The sequence below is a fragment of the Sinocyclocheilus anshuiensis genome, unplaced genomic scaffold (genome assembly GCF_001515605.1).
Source record: "Sinocyclocheilus anshuiensis isolate Anshui unplaced genomic scaffold, SAMN03320099.WGS_v1.1 scaffold383, whole genome shotgun sequence".
In the NCBI taxonomy this organism is placed as follows: Eukaryota; Metazoa; Chordata; class Actinopteri; order Cypriniformes; family Cyprinidae; genus Sinocyclocheilus; species Sinocyclocheilus anshuiensis.
Window position 1 is genome coordinate 279,793 of NW_015548204.1, and position 18,239 is coordinate 298,031.

Here is an 18,239-nt window from a genome sequence, read left to right on the forward strand (position 1 = left end):
AGGGCCCTGATCAGCTCCGGTGGCCCTTTTGGAGCCGTAATGCGCTGCAGACATGTAAATATGGAGTTATTCAAGCATTAATGGCAAGAAAAGCCCCTTATACTTGAGAGCGGCCACGTATGAGGTGTTTCTTGGAGGTTATAGTAGATTAAAGAATGATCATGTGACTTACGTACACCAGGTGACTTGTAAATATGACAAAACATATATTATGTCGAATTGCCTGAAAAACCACCTTATGCCAGCGTAGAAACTTTTTTGCGATATATGGGAGTTTTGCGAAATTTACGTGTTTCCATTAGGCTTATTTTCAATTTTCAATTTCAATTTGCGCAGTTTGAAAGGGTAATGGAAACGCAGCTTATGTCGGGATAAGAAACAGAAGGAAGAATTGTCGGGTCGTCAGTCCACGACAAAGGAACCAGCTTGTATGGATCTTTAACACCTATTAACTTTAGTTTGTCAAAATATTGCACCCTTTCCTGCTTACTAAGTCCTTCTCTATATGATTAAGCAGCTTTTTTCCGTGGTTAAATTAGTACAACAACGTCTTCAGAAGTACATTAGCCGTGCAATCCATGCTGATGTTAATTACTCTTAATTTAGTTTGAATCACTTAATGCACAGCTCTATTTTTGACATCGGCTCAGTCAGATGTTTTGTTCTTTGCTAGTTATTACTGTCAATCAGCAATGACTCGCGGAACAATTTTGCGGATTCACTCGTGTAGTTTTAACACTGGCGTGTGTCATTCCTGAATCTGTATGCGCGGACATTTGGTCCTCTTATATCTAGACAAACAACATTTTTCTTCAAATTGTGAATGGGTTATGTAGAGAAACCGAGCAAAGGGTGCTTCCCTTATAGCACAACTGATTTTGACAGTTGACCGGAAATGACTGAGCTGGCTTATCTAAAACCAGGAAGTAACTGTGCATATAGCCGATTAACAATTATTAAAACATTGTTTTAACAGTTATCCTTGGGTTCGCCCAATAACCAAACAGTTTAGGGTGAGTAAATGATGACAGAATTTTCATTTTTGGGTGAACATATTTTTTTTTTTTTAGTTTGCTGTTTCATAGATGTTTTATTGAAAAACTTATAACAATTTATTAGATGTCAGGCTCCCAGTGTTATACCACATGCTTTGGGGCATGTTGTCACAAAAGGTCAACATACAATAAGCTTTTTTCTTGGACAATAACAGTGAAAATATTTAATAGCTTTTAGCTTTTTTGTACTCAAAGCATGGAATTCACATGCTTTCATGGCACCTTTTGGAAACATAATCTCTACTGTTTCTTTTAAGTGCAGTCTTCTGTAATTACTCTGCAGCTGTGCAGCGATGACAGCAATGTAGTATCTACATTCAGTAAGAAGCCATTTAGCAGTCGCTTTTAGCCAGAGTGAATTAAAGGGACAGTTCAACCTAAAATAAGAATTCTGTCAGCATTTTGTTCTAAACCTGTATGACTTTTTTTTTCTTCTGCTGAACACAAAAGAAGATATTTCGGACCAGACAACATTGTCTTACTTTCATTGTATGGAGAGAGAGAAAAAAAGGTTTGGAACAACAGTTTTGCATGAATTTTAAGTGCTTTTACACTGACTAAAGTGTTGACATGACTTTTTGAGGCAAATTAATGTTGTAGTCTGACTAAAACAAACTTTTCAAGTCCATGTAACCATACTGACTGAGATCCAGAGTCCAGGATGTCCTATTACACCATGGTGGTCAACCTCAGCAATGTGTGTTTTGGGAATACACTGGATTTCTTCATTGCAAACGTTCTGCCAAAATGACCAAAAATCTATTCAACCAAAACAAGCATTGTGTGTTGGCAAAAACACTGCTAACTGGATGATGGCAGAAGGCCCTAATAATCACCTTCACAGTAAACCGTGAACTTGAAGTGAAAATTGCTCAGATTGATCGGTATACCGCAGGAGAAAAGTTCACGTATACATTCTATAAACTTGTAATGGTAGGCAGTGCTGGGTAGATTACTTATGAATCGTAGTACATTACTGATTACAAATTACATGACACAAATTATAGTTTGTAATGTAATCTACTGGATTACATGTATTATGAAATGTAATCTGACTACTTTTAGATTACTTTTGACCCAAAAAATATTCCATTGTTTGCTATCAACATCATTACGTGTACTAAACATTACATTATGCCAGGGTTTCCCAAACTGGGGTTCATGAATAAACTACAGGGTGTTTGAGAGTTGCTGAAAACCTGGAAGACTTTCCAAATTTATAAAAGCGGTAGAATTTTACAAAGGAACATTTAAGAGAAAAGAATAGGCCCTAATAGGGGAAAATTAAATCATGATTAATTTACTGCCATTGTAATCATGTAATCTATAAAAAGTAACTGTAATCTGATAATGATCATTTTATAATGTAATATTATCTAATTACAAGTGCTTCATTTTTGGAATCTGATTACCTAATCTAGATTACATGTAATGAGTTACTACCCTGCACTTATGGTAGGTTAATGGTCACATGCATAAACCTGACATTTGCAACATCACACGAGTTGTCAGTTCAAGGTTGTCAGTTGATGTCACTGGATTTTCAGAACTGTACATAAAAAAGATTTTGTCACCACAATGTGTTATGCGGTTGCTAAAGTATTGTTTTCAAGTAGCAATACACATGGTATATGTTTCTGCCAAACATCACTGCAATAATTTAGAGTCATTTCTATGTACCTTTACTGCAGGTCTAAATGTTGCTGAGCAGATTTTAAAGCATGCATAATGGACTGCAGTAGTGGTATGGTAATTATATAGTCTGTGTTTGTGTGCTAATGGATTCAAGGGCTCACATTTATCAGACTGTGGGTGTTGGGTAAGGTATATGGACATTCCCATGAAAGAGTGGCATTCGAAGGGCATCACTGTGAAAAAGAGACAAAGAAGGTGTATTTTGGAGGTATATTAAAGAAGGGAGTATATTAGATGTGCATTTATTTATAGGGAGGCCTGAGAACAGCAGTGTGTCACGGTGACAGTGAATGATCTCATTAAAATGATCTCATGCAGAGGAAGTGCTGTTGCTTTCATTTCCTTTTTTTCTGAGATCATTTTGTCTCATTTCCCATTTACACTGTAAAAGGACTTCATATAATGCTTAAGTGATTTTCATTCAGATTTATTTGTTTTAACAATGATGACTATAACTATTGTGCTATCTTACACGTGCAAAACTCACCATAATGATGCTAGGGTGTTGCTATGTGTTCTTAGTATGTTGTTATGCAGTTGCTAGGGGGTTGTGGATGGTTGCTAGGGCAGTGCTTGGTTGTTGTTTGCTTAGGGTTAGATTTTTTGTTAAAAACTGTTTATCATCTGTTGCTCCAGCTTTGCTGTTTGAATGAAACAGTTGGAGGGTCACATGCAGATGCATTCTGGGAGCTGATGGGCAGCACACTGATCAGCTGGATGGAGTGTGGGAGGGGGGTCAAGTGCGCTCAGATTTGGCCCTCAGTCGGGAGGAAAAGAATGTGTACTAGTAACAGCCAGACAGTTAGTTAATATAGAAAATGTCAGGCCCTTGCAGCATTTTAACCTATGACTTTTCAGTTAAGCTGCAGTTTTTCATGCCAATCTGTGACCCCTGATGAAAAAGAAAAACAATGTCATCATTTACTCACTTTCCTTCTCCTGTGGAAAACAAAATACATTTAAAGAAATGTCTATTCATACAATGAAAGTCAGTGGGATCCGATCTGTGTTCCACAGAAGAAAGTCAATCAAACAGGTCTGGAACGACATGTAAATGATGACAGAATTTTCATTTTGGGTGAACAAACAATCCCTTTATGAAACGTCCCCTTTGCATGTCAAATGTGCATGGCTCAGTATGTCTAGAGTATGTGCATTATCTGCTGAGCCACAGCTCAAAAAAAAGTTTTTTTTTTTTTTTTTGGCAGTTCCTTGAGTGCAGCTTATCTAAATACCTAAAAGATCTGTATCATCGTACATGACAATACCTGAATTACCACATTTCAACGAGGAAATGAAGACATGACAGTCAAAGAGAGAAAGATGGTCTGAACGGAGGAGAGGGAGGTCCCATTAAGAGTTTATTTCAGCTGGGTATATTTAGACACGACCGTGAAAAAAAACAGAGAGGAAAAAGAATGATGTATAAACAGTAGTACGAATCTGATGTAACACACTGCAATAGGCCCACACACACACATAGCAACTCATGAGAAAATCTGCTGCAAATTACTCTCAAGGACCAAGAGCACAACACACACTCTGATATTACACATAATGACCGACATAAAGAGAAATCAGCACAGAAGTGAGCGAGACAGCTGGAAAATCAATACTATTAATGGCTGCAAGCGGTGCGCGGCGTGCACAACAGTAATGGATAATATCATGAAGACTACATGAGCAGTCCGAGTGCTACACAGCAGCAGCCACAGTGACGCCATTGTGGTTCAAAACGCACTTCCTGTCTGCCGCCACAGTGTTTGTGTTTCATGTTGCCGTGGCAACTGTGAACACATAAATACCAGAGAAAAAAAAGGAGTGAGTGAGAGGGAAACTGAGAAATCGAGGACAAACCCATATGACTAGCCGGAATGAAAAAGCAAATGCATCCTGACAGGGCTTTACTGCTTTGTGTGTGTTAATGTGTGTTGTGGATTAGCAGTGGCCCCTAAAGCAACATTATAATACTGCTGTTTCCATAGGGTTTTACTGCCTGTCCCAACAAATTCCAGTAAATATATGTAACATTATGTAAATGCAAGTGATTATGTCATGCACATTCAGAATATTTTGAAGGTTAAAACATTTTGTATAATTAATAAGCACCAGTTGTGTAAGTAAAATGGCTAAGCCTGTGTGAAGTATAAAATATTTGCTGATAATAGTTTACCTATAGTACACTTGTACCTAAACATTTTCCTTAGCAAACAAAAGTAATTTATTTTTTAAGCATGTTAGCATGTTCTGTGGTTGCTAGGGCATTGCTATGTGGTTGCTAAGGTGTTTTAACTGGTTGTTGCTGTATTCTGTGGTTGCTACGGTGTTTTGATTGTTTGTTGCTGTGTTCTGTGGTTGCTAGGGCATTGCTATGTGGTTGCTAAGGTATTTTGACTGGTTGTTGACGGGTTCTATGGTTGCTAGGGCACAGCTATACACAGTTGTTTAGCTGTTTTGAGTGGTTTTAATGCATTACTATGTGGTTGCTAGGGTGCTCTGGGTGGTTGCTAGGGCGTTGGTAGGTGGTTGCTTAGTGGCCCAAGTTAAAAGAGACACAAGAGTGTGTGTATGCGTGTGTGTGTTTTCCAGTACTCGAGTACTAATCAGTGTTGTTATTGTTAAATAAAACTATATATATAAAAAAAAAGGTAATTTAAATAAAGCTTAAATAAAATAAAATATTAACAGAAATAATCAAAAGATAACTTAAACTTAAAAAACTTGTCTTGGCAACTAACTGAAATAAATACATTTAAGTTACATCCTAAAACTAAAACTGAAATAAAAAATAAATGAAAGCTAAACAGAAATATAAAAGAAACGTATAAAAATGGCAAAAGCGCATACTAAAATTACGAATACAAGAAAGAATCAAATTACTTGTGTATAAGATTGATTAAATTAGTAAAAATGGCATATTCTATCATACACTCTTTACTATATATTTAGTTTTATTGTTGAATTTAGAATGTTCGATAAGTTGTCTTTTCCTCTGATTGTAGTACAGTACTGTACTACACTTCCAGCACGAGTTTTGTTTATTGTGTGTTGCTGTGCGAGTGAAAGAGCGTTGTGTCTGGAAGAGGAGCTTGTGTTTCCTCTGAGGAATGCTTGTATAATTAGATCCCCGCTGTCATGACAACCAAACTTGATTTTTAAGGGGGCCAAGACTAGTTCAGTTTATAGAAACCTGAGTCAGTGTCTGCGACTCACACACACACAGTATCTAGGCTGACTTTTAGATAAGAAACACATGAACCCTTATCGCAGCATTCATGAATGTCTATGTACAACAGCCTTGGATTGTGAACTGTGAACTTTGAAATTGAATTTTAAATTTGATTTTGAGATTATATAATTCACCCTTTTCCTTGCATTCGAGTCAAGTCAAGTCACCTTTATTTATATAGCGCTTTTAACAATACAGATTGTGTCAAAGCAACTGTACAGCATTAATTAGGAAAATATTGTGTCAATAATGCAAAATGATAATAGTAAACACTCAATGTTCAGTTAAAGGCAGTTCATCGTTGAATTCAGTGATGTCATCATCCAGCTCAGTTCAGTTTAAATAGTATCTGTGCAATCAAGTCGACGATATCACTGGAAATTAAGTGTCCCCAACTAAGCAAGCCAGAGGCGAGGCGACAGCAGTCAAGGAACCAAAACTCCATCGGTGACAGAATGTAGAAAAAAAAACCTTGGGAGAAACCAGGCTCAGTCGGCGGGCCAGTTCTCCTCATAATGCAGTAAGAGCTCGTTCAAATGCTGAGGTGCTAAACCATTCAGGGCTTTGTAAGTAATAAGCAAGATTTTAAAATCTATACGATTGAGAGGTCAAAAATGAAATAAAATGAATAACTCACATGCGCTAACCTGAGCAGCAATACACAGAATAAAGAATGGAAAAATGATCCTTCTCAATCTTGTGTGCCAAATATAATAACGGACAAACTTTCTGATTCAGCATATGACAAATTCAAGCACTCTATGGGTTATTTGACACTACGACATCCTGACCGCTGACTGTAAACACACAAAGAGTAATGCATATAAAAACTCTAGCCAAAAGATATTTTGATATGTGGCAAAACCTGGATGGAAGCTGAATGTATCCGTCATGTGTTGGTGTTGGATGACCTCAAGTCAAGTCAGTGTGCGAGTCAGTGCTTTCAGCAGCATGCTATGAGACTGGTATGTAAGCGTGTGTGAGGAATGTGTGATGTCCAGACAGTGTGCAGTTGTTCGGACCCTTTTATATTCGGTCAGGCAGGAGCGGACAGTCGTAAAGTGTGTACGAGCTCAGAGTAAACACATGTCTCTGAGCGCTGGAGGAGGGTTAGTGTTTGTCAGTGTGTGTATGTCTGTGTCTGTCCTGTAAACACTGCACAGGTGTGACCTCTTTGTGTCCTTCTGACCTAATACAAGTATTGACATGCTGTAAACGGCATTCAAATGTTTAAATGAAGCACAAGCATGAATGAAAGTGTCTGAAAATGAACAACAGGTGTAAAAAATAACCAAAACCAAGAGTCATTTTACTTAATAATATCTGTTTCTAATATGCTGCATATTAAAATGTAAAATTATTATATATGTATTGTATTCAAATATTATTGTATAGCATAGTAAAGTAAAATAAATTAACACATTAATCACGTTGTTGCTTTGCAGCCTGAAATAAAGATGGACACAGTTATTGTTTTATCCAGCAGTATTTACTCAGTGCAACTTATAACATCCAAGTGAAATATATAATCTGTTTTTTTTTCTGACATTTTGGTGTTATATTTTTCACTTGCATGTTATAAGTTAAATTTTTTTTAAGGGGGTGATTATTTTTTATACCCACTGTATATATATATATATATATATACTGTATGTATGTATGCATGTGTGTATATGTATATATTATTGTATAGCAAAAAGTAAGTGTTTAGAAAACAATTAAGGTACTACAGATATTAAATAAAGTTAAACAGTATGCTGTTCTCTATGTATTGTATATACTTAAAGAACAGTATAGTACAGTAAAGTGATTAGTATACAAAGTGACAGATGTAAAAATATTTATATAGATTATAATGTTTAAATGTATACACAACATGTAAAATGTATATTATAGAGAATATTGCACTATAATATGGTATTTTTGTAGTGTAGTGTACTAAAATGGTGTATAGTGTAGTGAAGTACAGTGTGGTGTAGTGTAATATATTATTTAGAGCATAATATTTCTTGATCTTTGAGAAAAAGTAATAGTCTACACTACAGTATACAATAAGTACACTACAGTGTATTTTCTAGTTGTGGTTTACAGTGTGCTGTTCTACAAAACATTACTTTGTAGTTTATAATGTTGTTTATTGAAGTTAAATATTGTGTAGGATGGTGTAGTCCAATGCAGAATGCGAAGGTACAGTAGAGAATAGTAAAAGACTGAGAAAGAGAGCAATCACATGCTGCTGTCCTGGGTGAAACTCAACAGATGCAGGTGAAACAGTGATTGGAAGAGATCAGATGAAACGTAAATAGCATGAGGTGTGTGTGTGTGTGTGTGTGTGTGTGTGTCTGCTGTATAATTGCTCCCTGCCTCTTCCTGTGATCCACGCTGATGTAGGGGAGGGCTCAACTTCTGACGTTATACAAATAGGAATTCCCTTCGCTGGTCTCTCTCGCTCCGCTCTCATTCACTTTCACCCTGTCTGGCCCCCAGACGAACTCTCTTTCTCTCTCTCTCTCTCTCTCCTATATAAACACTCATAGCGTCTATACAGGAGTCGGACCCTCCCTCTGAGACACAACTGCTATAAGGTTCCTCTCACGCTCTGAACGGAGGAGATACAGAGCAGTCAGATCACCCAGGTAAGAGGCCAGCGTCACACTTCTGAACTTTGAATAACATCTGCATGTGGTTTCTCCACTATCCGCTGTTGCTTTTTAACTTTCCAAGGCGTTTTGCTCTATAAAAATAAAAAAAAACACCCCTTGTTCACCACTTTGGAGTGTAGTTGGTGATGGTCGGACGAACTTTTTGAGTTCAGCCAGACAAGTGATCCACTTGAGCGTCCAGAGGAAAGGTCATCCGTAAATAGTTTCTTTGAATGGGCCGTCCGAGCGACTGCGCAACATCTGTCAGCCAGACATGAGTTCGGGGCGGCGTGAAGCGGAGGTCATAAAAACGCTCTCAAAACAAGGAGTGCGAGGATGAGGCTGTGGAGAAAAGCTCAAACATTCTTCTCATTGTTCTCAAGTCTCGAAAGACCGTGCCAGACGCTGCACAGCCAAAACAACTTCCAGAGGAAGAAAAAAAAAGTGTGGCAAAAACAGAAAGGCCAAGCCGGGAGTGTTAGACGAGGTGTGTGCAAACTGGAACGCTAGCTCACAAGAGAGCGAAAGTGACCTGAGGTGATTATTCATCTTGTGCTCTTTCAGAGTAAGAATGAGAAACCCAGACAGTTTATTCAGTTGAGTGAAATGTTAATATAACAAAGTTATATAGAAGTAAATTGTATAGTAGGTAATAGTGTAGTCTAGTACAGCGTATAATATATTGAAGCGTTTAGTACAACAAATTGTTCAGTATGATATTCTGTAGTGTACAATATAAGCGTGTAGTATAATAAAGTACAGTATACTACAGTAAAAAAGACAAGGGTTTTATAGTATATTGTTCATATTACAGTGAAGTGTGTACTTGAGTATATAGTAAATTGTGTAATATTGAAATGTATAAAATAGTGTTACATTATACAGTAGTATAGTAGAGTGTATAATATATTGAAGCGTTTAGTATGATATTTTGTAGTGTGCAAGTGTGTAGTATAATATAGTGTGTAGTAGAGTATATTATATACTGTATGTGATATAGTATGTATATTATATACTATAGACAAGTATTTTGTACTATATAGTGTATAATAAAGTGTGTGTTGCGGTATACAGTAAAATGTAGTAAATTGTGTAGTACTGTGAAGTGTATAAAATAGTGTTACAATATATACTGTAGTATAGTACAGTGTATAATAAATTTAAGCATTTAGTACAGCGAATTGTTTAATATGATATTCTGTAGTGTACAATACAAGTGTGTAGTATAATAAAATGCATAGCACAGTATGGTAAAGTGTGTAGCACAGTATACTATAGTAAAAAAGACAAGCATTTTATCGTATATTACAGTGAAGTGTGTACTCTAGTATATAGTAAATTGTAGCAAATTGTGTAGGATTGTGAAGTGTATATATACAGTAACAATAATCAAGTGTGTAGTACAGTATATTATTATTAAATGTATTTTATAGTATAGTGTATATTAAAATTTACTGTAGTATATAGTAAACTGTAAAAATGTAAAAAGTAGTCAAATATGTAGTATTGGGAAGCGAATAAAATAGGTTTACAGTAATATTACACACTATACTGTAAATTGAAGTGTTGAGTAGCATAAATTGTTTAGTATGATATTCTGTAGTGTACAATACAACGTGTAGTAGTGTATGAAGTGCATAGCACAGTATGGTAAAGTGTGTCGTACAGCATATTAGTGAAAAAGACAAGTATTTTATAGTATATAGTATATATTAATGTGAAGTGTGTACTGTAGTATATAATATAGTGAGTTGTACAGTATTATGAAGTGTATGAAATAGTTACATTATATAGTGCAGTGTGTAACAGAAAAGGAAGCCTCATAAGCCTCATAATGTGCTCATTAAGCCTAAAAATGAGAAATTGAGACCGCGAGAGAAACTAGAGAGACAGAGGGAAGCTTCAAGGTTCTGGAAACAGGCCTGTCCCACTTTTCAGAGAGCGCAGGAGTCCTCAGGACTGGTACAGAGATTAGGAAACGGCGCGCAAGTGGAACAAGTGTGATGGATTCCTGTATTTGCTGCTGAGTGTTTTCTTCATGGCCACTGTGCTGAAGTTAATGGCTGCTGCTGAGGATTGAGTGTAACAGTATCTGGAGTAAAGTTACAGGGATATTAGCACGAGAACCATGAGCTGTGAATTTACGCTCGATTTAAAAGGGAACGAACGCCTTTTCTCTGCAGTGAATGCCACTGCAGAAGTTGTATTTGGTGTCAGTCACTTTGGTTTTGAGTTAAATGAAGCTCATGAACAAATGAGACGCACATATTCTCACGGGCAGGGTGGAGTACTGTACGCTTATAGAAGCCATCTGTCATGATTTTTGCTGAGTCATTAATTACATTCAGTCCTCTACTGTTTAATGGTTTGAATTTCACTTAAAAAATCTGATAATGTGCAATAAGATTAAGTAAATATGAGAAATTGATTAAATATATTTATATACATTTTGTTCTCATTTAATGTATAAATATTTAGATATTTATACAACATTGCATTTAGATATTAATATTATAGGCTACTGTTATATAATATATAAAATATACATACAATTATATCAAATTAAAATCAGAAAAAAATATAATTTTTTAATATATTGCTGGTGTTTCAGTCAACACAATTATACTTTTTTTTTAATATTTTACTTGTGTTTAATTTTTTTTGTGTTATTTTCATTTGAAAGTCATTTTGCATCTGCTTACTGAATATGTATAATGATGCTGTGTGGGCCTAAACAGATGCATCCAATCCTATGTCCACTTTTTAAAAAGGTCCAGTATCAGATTACCTACAGCGGCTAAATGAAAAATCTAATTTGATGGCAACTATACGGATCTGGCAAGCAGCAGAGCCAATGATATTATGGGTATTTTTTCTTCAATCCTTAAAATTAGCTGCAACATGAAAGTGTGACCTCATCAAGAGGACAACTGTAAGAAGTCTTTCCTGCTCTTTTGCTCTGTGAGGTGTAACATCACACCAGACGCTGTCATTAGTGAGAGGAAAGACTGAGATCACTGGCAAAAAGAACAACTGCGGCTTCAATTTAGGGGTGGAAAAGCTGAAAGGAAAGATCTGATGGAAAATATTAATGGACAGAGATCTTCCCATTCGTGAGGCATCACTTCATCAAGTCTAGATTGGGTGGATGATTTCAAGCATTTGAAAATCGGGAAAACACATCACAGCGCTTCAGATGGTCCAGATGCCCTTCCAAAGCAATATTCGGTCTTAATGCATCGTTTCAGTTGCAGTCTAACTTGGAAAGGCACGTTTTTGTGTGTGGAAAACGCATAATGATTTTTCTAAGGGGAAAATATCATGCTTTAAACTCTTTTGCAGCTTTCGGTAACTGGACATTTGAGTTCAATCCTGACTTGGGTGTAGAAGTTAGAGTCTTTCCATTTGATGCATACACATCAAACCAAGTGTCATTTATTAAAACAAGGACACTTTTCAGTCAAAACATTTCACAAAAAAATTAGTTTTCTTAGGCTTTACATGATAAAACAACAGATATTCTTTAGAATTACTGATAAAGTAAACATTTTGTGGTTGTGAAATATTAAATAAGGCCATAGTTAATGTGATGAACTACACCTGATGTTACTCTTATAATAAACCTGTGTGAATTTGAGGACAACATTGAGCAAAAACCATGAAAAAAAGTGAAGATAGCAAAGAGAAAAGATCCTTAAAATGCAGGTTACAAGCACTTGCTTTGATATCTTATCAAATGAAATTCAGACATTTTTAACTGCGGCTTTAATGTCCTAACTGTTTTTTGGGGCCTGTGCGTGTAAGACCGACGGGCCACATCCTCTGATCAGCATCTAAATGACTGTCTGTCTGTAACACTTAACTGCAAAGTCTCATCTTGCGCAGTTAGTGGGGAAAAAACCTGAAAAAACAGCACCACAAATAGTTACTCTATAAGTAATGGAGGTCTTTGTTTAGAGCTGGCAGGTTTACTTGCAGCATCATTCGGGATATTTTATGTAAAGACATAAACATAATGCTCCTGGTTTACGTAAGCTAGGAGTTCCCCTGCGTCTGGACATATTCATGTCCTTTTTTTTCAAAGCTGACATTTGTATTGACAACTGTGAGGAACTGGAACGATTCTGTCGACTGGTTACGATGCTGTAAATGTTCCTTCATAAATGTTTAGAGGGAAAACAGTTTGAAGAGAATGCGAAGTGACATGTTACAACTGGAAAATATGTTTCTGCTTTAAAAACTCCAAACTGATGAGTAGCTGTAGGAAAGATTGCCGTAATAGACTGCAATGAGGTGAAATGAAGAGCAAATGGAGACCGATTCTCTTAAGAAAGACTGTAGTTTTCAAAGATGTGTCTCTTCTAGAACAGATCTCAGTAATGTCTCAAAGTGTGCCAAAATTTGTATTAATCCAAGAACTTAATGCCATCTACACTGATTTTATAGGTCCAAACTCTTACTCTATGTCTATAATAGTCTCTATTTTAGGAGAAACATCTGAGATGAAGCTGATATTGAAATAAAACTCCTCTTAGCAATGCATTAAACACATGAAGTAAACACTTAAAATACTACAACTTTCCAACTGTGAAATAAGTCTGGTCCTCTGGGACTTTATCTGAGAGAATGAGTGGTCCTGCAAGATTCACTAGATCCTTCACAGGTTCTGCCTGGTTTTTGTCACTCTTTAAATTGTACTCCAGATGAGACACGGGGTTTTGAACAGAGCAACATACTTAACGTTTTTTTTTACGGTCACTCGGCAGGGACTGCACGTCTTTCTGACCTCATTTCAAACTGTCATTGAAAAGCTATTTTTATAAGTCTACAGGAAGCCCAGTCACTCAGACGCTTGCAGAAGGAGGGGCCAGCTGCAGTGACCACGGACTACATAACAAAAAAAAGAGGTGCCCTTGGAAGACACAAAACACACACACACACACTTTGCATGTTAAACAGACAAGTGCAGGCAAGTTTACATGTGTCATCATTTACTTGCTTTTAAACCTGTTGGACATTCTTTCTTCAGTGGAACCCAAAAGAAGATTTAACTTAACGCTGCCTGTTAAGCTCCAAAAAGAATCAAAAAGCACCATTAAAGTCAACATAGGCCCATTGTAAAAACATTCCTCTAGCAACATTTTTGCAAAACTCCAAAATACATGCTATTCACTGCAGTTTAGTGCTGAAATTAACACTATTTGCAGTAAAACATCAACAACTTATATTTCTTTTCACACAAATTATGATTACAGGTTGAATATTGATTAATAAGGACTTATTTTCACGCATTTCTTTACACAATGCTGTGTTATGAGCTCAATCCACTTTTACCATAGTGCATGATTTGTAAACTAACACATTTTGACGTTTGCATCACATAACCAGCTCCATAAAGTATGGCTTTTCTAAAGTAAATTTGCTCGGGAGCTCACCTGATACAGCGATGTGCAGCGCTCGCTCCAGTGAAACACAAGTAATGAACTCAATAAGCAGTTGAAAAACAAGCAAAGCAAGCAAAAACTGCATGATTGCTTAAGCAACTGCATTTTTAACTCACGTTTGTTAACATTTTAGGGTACGTTTAGAGCAGGATTTAGTTCATTAAAAAACGCGACCTTTTAGAGCCACTCTCCGAACATTTTATTTCCAAACTGCTTCGATACACGCAACAACTAACATATGGATCACTGGATATTTCACTTTGAACGTGCCGCAAAATGTGCAAAAAGTAGCATAATTTTGCAGAAATGTTGTCACTTGGGTTTAGCTTACATCCAGCTGACATGTTTTTATAACTGGCTAACATTCTGGCAAGGTTCTTTCAAAGTTATAAACAAATGTTCTTCCAGTAATGTAAACAGAAAGTTTGTTCAGAGTTATCTGGTCTTTAATAATGTTCTCAAGCGTTAGCACAAAAACTTTGTTTATACATGATTTCTGAAACGCTTTAATTGGGCAGTCATGTAACTTTTTTCAAATATTACTACTCGTTTCAGAATGCTTAAAAGAACGTTCAAAAGTAAAGTTCCCGTAATATTCACAAAATTCTAAAATGGAATGTTCACTTAACGTTTGCATAACAAAAATATTTCGAATAGTCAGAGAACATTCAGAATTAATGTTTTCATAACTTAATGGGAACGGTATGTTTTTAGAACATATTTTTGTTCGCTGGGCAAGTACTTCGCTGGTGCTTTTCTGTCCTTTTGAGTTCAGCATCCTGTATGTGTGCACTGTATGGAAAAGAGCAGCGTTGACGTTCTCCTAAACATCTCCTTTCATGTTTCACAGAAAAAAAAGAAAGCCCTACAGGTTGGGAATGACACGAGGGTGAGTAAACGATGATAAAACTTTCATTTTAGGCCGAACTCTCCCCCATTTTTTTTTTTTTTTTTTTTTTCCTGTCTGTTTGCTATCTGTCTGCTGTTCTCACAGAGCCCTTCTGTATGATATGTTAGGACAGATATAGAAATGTAGGACCCCACCTCAGACAGAATGACTTAAGCCCGGACCCTCCTCTTCTGCCGGCCAGGGGAATTCCTGGCAGAGTGATTTTTAAACCTAATGACTGAATCACATTGCCAGGGATTTCCAATGGCTCGTGTGAGGGACTCGACTCAGAGACTGCAGACACGCCAGATATATGCATTGCAAAAACACACACACACCTGAACACGTGAGACCCTAATCCTGAAGGAATGCAGACCGTCTCGCACATGAGTTAGTGGTGACAGAAGTCCCAATTGACGTGCATTTCTATGCTGGTTGTGTGGTGTCAGGACTTAGCCCACTTGTGAACACTGCATTGAACTTTGTTCACAGTGGTTAAGTTCTGCCATCCTGAGACCCAAATCAGCAAAAGAGAAGTTAAAGCCAATTGTGCCATCAAACTAAATGCATGCACACTGAGTATTGTGACATGATATTCTCATTGCATATAATAATGTACCTGAAAACTGCATTAAAGATGCACTAGAGACTAATTTGACTCTTCTTGCTGTCGTCAGTCTCACGCTGTTGTGACAGGCCTGTTTTTATCTTGTCAGAAGTAATCTTCATCTCAGGTGTTTAGCACGATATGCAACAAATGAGCCGTAGCCTGGAAATAAATATACTGGGATAAACTTCTTTTGTTGGTACTGGAACAAATTCCTATCAAACATGGTGGATTTTTTCAGGCGGCGAACCACCTAATGCCACTAACTTCCTCTAACCCAGCTAACAAAAATATGACCCAAGAGTGTCTTGCTAACTAACGTTCCCATTAATGAAAACGTTCTTTCTGAATGTTCAGAGGATATTACAAAACATTAAAAAAAATTATGCGCTAAGGGAATATTCCATTTTAGAATTTTGCAAACCTTATGGGAATGCTAAGTTTGAACGTTCTGAAAAAGAAAAAAAAATTGATGAGCATCCCACTAAAATGTTTTAGAAATAAAACATTACATGAAAGATGTAAACATAACATGTTTTGAGAACATTATTAAAGACCAGGAAACTCTAAACAAACATTCTATTGATTACATATTCCATTAACATTTTATTAGTTACTGGAAGAACATTTGTTCATAACTTTGAAAGAACGTTAGCCAAAGTTCTGTAAAAGTAGCTGGTGACTCCAATGTTCACATTATATCCCAAATTCTTTTACTAATCCATAGTTTTTCCAGAGTGCTTTTTTGTTCACATTTTATTGAAATGAACTAGACTGTTTTTTTAATTTAAAAATACAAAATAAATGCATTTAGATCTGTGAACCATTTATTTATTAATTAAAGATTATTTAAAAATACATTATTGCTTTATTTATTTATTTATAGATTGATGAATTTAATGTTGGTGATTTTTCTCATTTATAATTATGTAATTTATTTGGGTCCTTTTTAAATCAGTCAATAATCTTGTAGACCAGGGGTTCTCAACTCTGGCCCTGGAGGCCCACTTTCCTCCAGAATTTAGCTCCAACCCTGATCAAACACACCTGAACAAGCTAATCAAGGTCTTCAGGATCACTAGAAAGTTACCGGCAGGTGAGTTTGATCAAGGTTGGAGGTAAGAGTTGAGAACCCCTGTTGTAGACCTCGGTATCTTTCATTGACCACCAATGAATCTGGAACCTATACTTAACCCTAACCATTAACTACATTAATAATTAAACGAATGGTTGATATGACCGCTGTTCCAGGACCAACAAAAGATATCGATCCAGGAACCCATCTTACTGAAATGACATGGAAATAGGGATGGAAATGTCCGATTTTTAGACTGTAAAAAAAGATACTGCATATGTCTTTTGTAAGTTTGCAACTGCTAATCCTATTAGTGAAGCTGAAAAATTAATGCATTACATGAAATCTGAAAATCAGCACTTCAGTTATTGAGTTTTCTTGGTGAAATGAGGCAACTAGTAAAGTTGCAATGGGCCATATTATTGGTACCTCAATTCGAATTGTCTCAAAAAATTACAAAAGCATGGCATATTCATGCCAAATAGGCATAAACAGCGAACTCTAACTTGATGTCAAAGTTCACCAACAGGGATGTTTAGGACAGTTGCTAAGTGACCACACATGTCCAAACTGTAACCAGTTTCAACAAAAACTCTTTACACAAAGGCGGAATTTATAGCAGGGCAGCCATTCAGAAACTGTTTGTATCCAAGACCCAAACGATGCATTAAACACAAAACAACGGAAAAAAATGGTCCAGTGAGTCATCTTTTACCATATTTCCTGCATCCAGGCGGGTTTATCTCACGGGAAAGCCAAAAGATGCCTGCAGCCCGCAACATCGGTTGCCATCTGTGAAATGTGGTGGGGGATCTGTAAGCATATGGGCCGCTGTCTCACACAAATCCTCAGGTAACTGGTCCGCAGGATCGTGTAACGGCGACCCATGTCCACGAACGCCGTTCTTGCATAATGTTCCCATATACAGCTAAAATTCAGAATCACTGCCTGCATGAAGACAAACCAAACATCACTGAACCATTACAGAAAGTTCTGAAGAACATAGATTCACATCTCCATTCACTCTCAAAGAACTGGCGGCTTTTACTCGTGAAGAATAATGTGCTGAAACTACTATTAAAACAAAGTGTGGCCTTAATATCATTAGATAGACAGACAGACAGACAGACAGACAGATAGATAGATAGATTCACAGTTCTCAGTATTTATTTATTCATGGCATTATTTTATGCACCACATGTTGGAGCATATATATGAGATTGGTTTCATATGAGCATACAATTTCTGTCTTTCTTTTTGTTTAAAAGTAGCTGCTAAATGTATATATATTTATAAATGTGTGTGTGTGTGTGTATATATATATATATATATATATATATATATACAATTTATTTGTAATTATTAATTTTTAAATATAGAATTTTTATTTTATTTATCTATTTATTTATTGATTTATTTATTTTAGTGTGTCATAAATACCCGAGGATACTGTGACTGTTTGATTGGTTTCATACTCGACGTCTGTGTCTCGGTTCGCTATTATTTTGGTGCGTGTGGTTTGTCTGTGTCTCTGTCAGTGGGCTGGTCTCCTGTGCCTGCTGTGCTGATAATCAGTGGATGGCTGTAGCTGGCTCAGTTCAGT

The 18,239-nt window shown here is 36.5% G+C and overlaps 1 long non-coding RNA gene across 1 annotated transcript; it reads left to right on the forward strand.

The window, feature by feature from the left end:
* Positions 1-8,261: 8,261 nt before the first annotated feature.
* Positions 8,262-14,950, forward strand: LOC107653463 (uncharacterized). The gene is made up of 3 exons (XR_001630225.1): positions 8,262-8,615; positions 13,446-13,528; positions 14,916-14,950. It is a non-coding gene; the product is annotated as an uncharacterized LOC107653463 (long non-coding RNA).
* Positions 14,951-18,239: the final 3,289 nt, after the last annotated feature.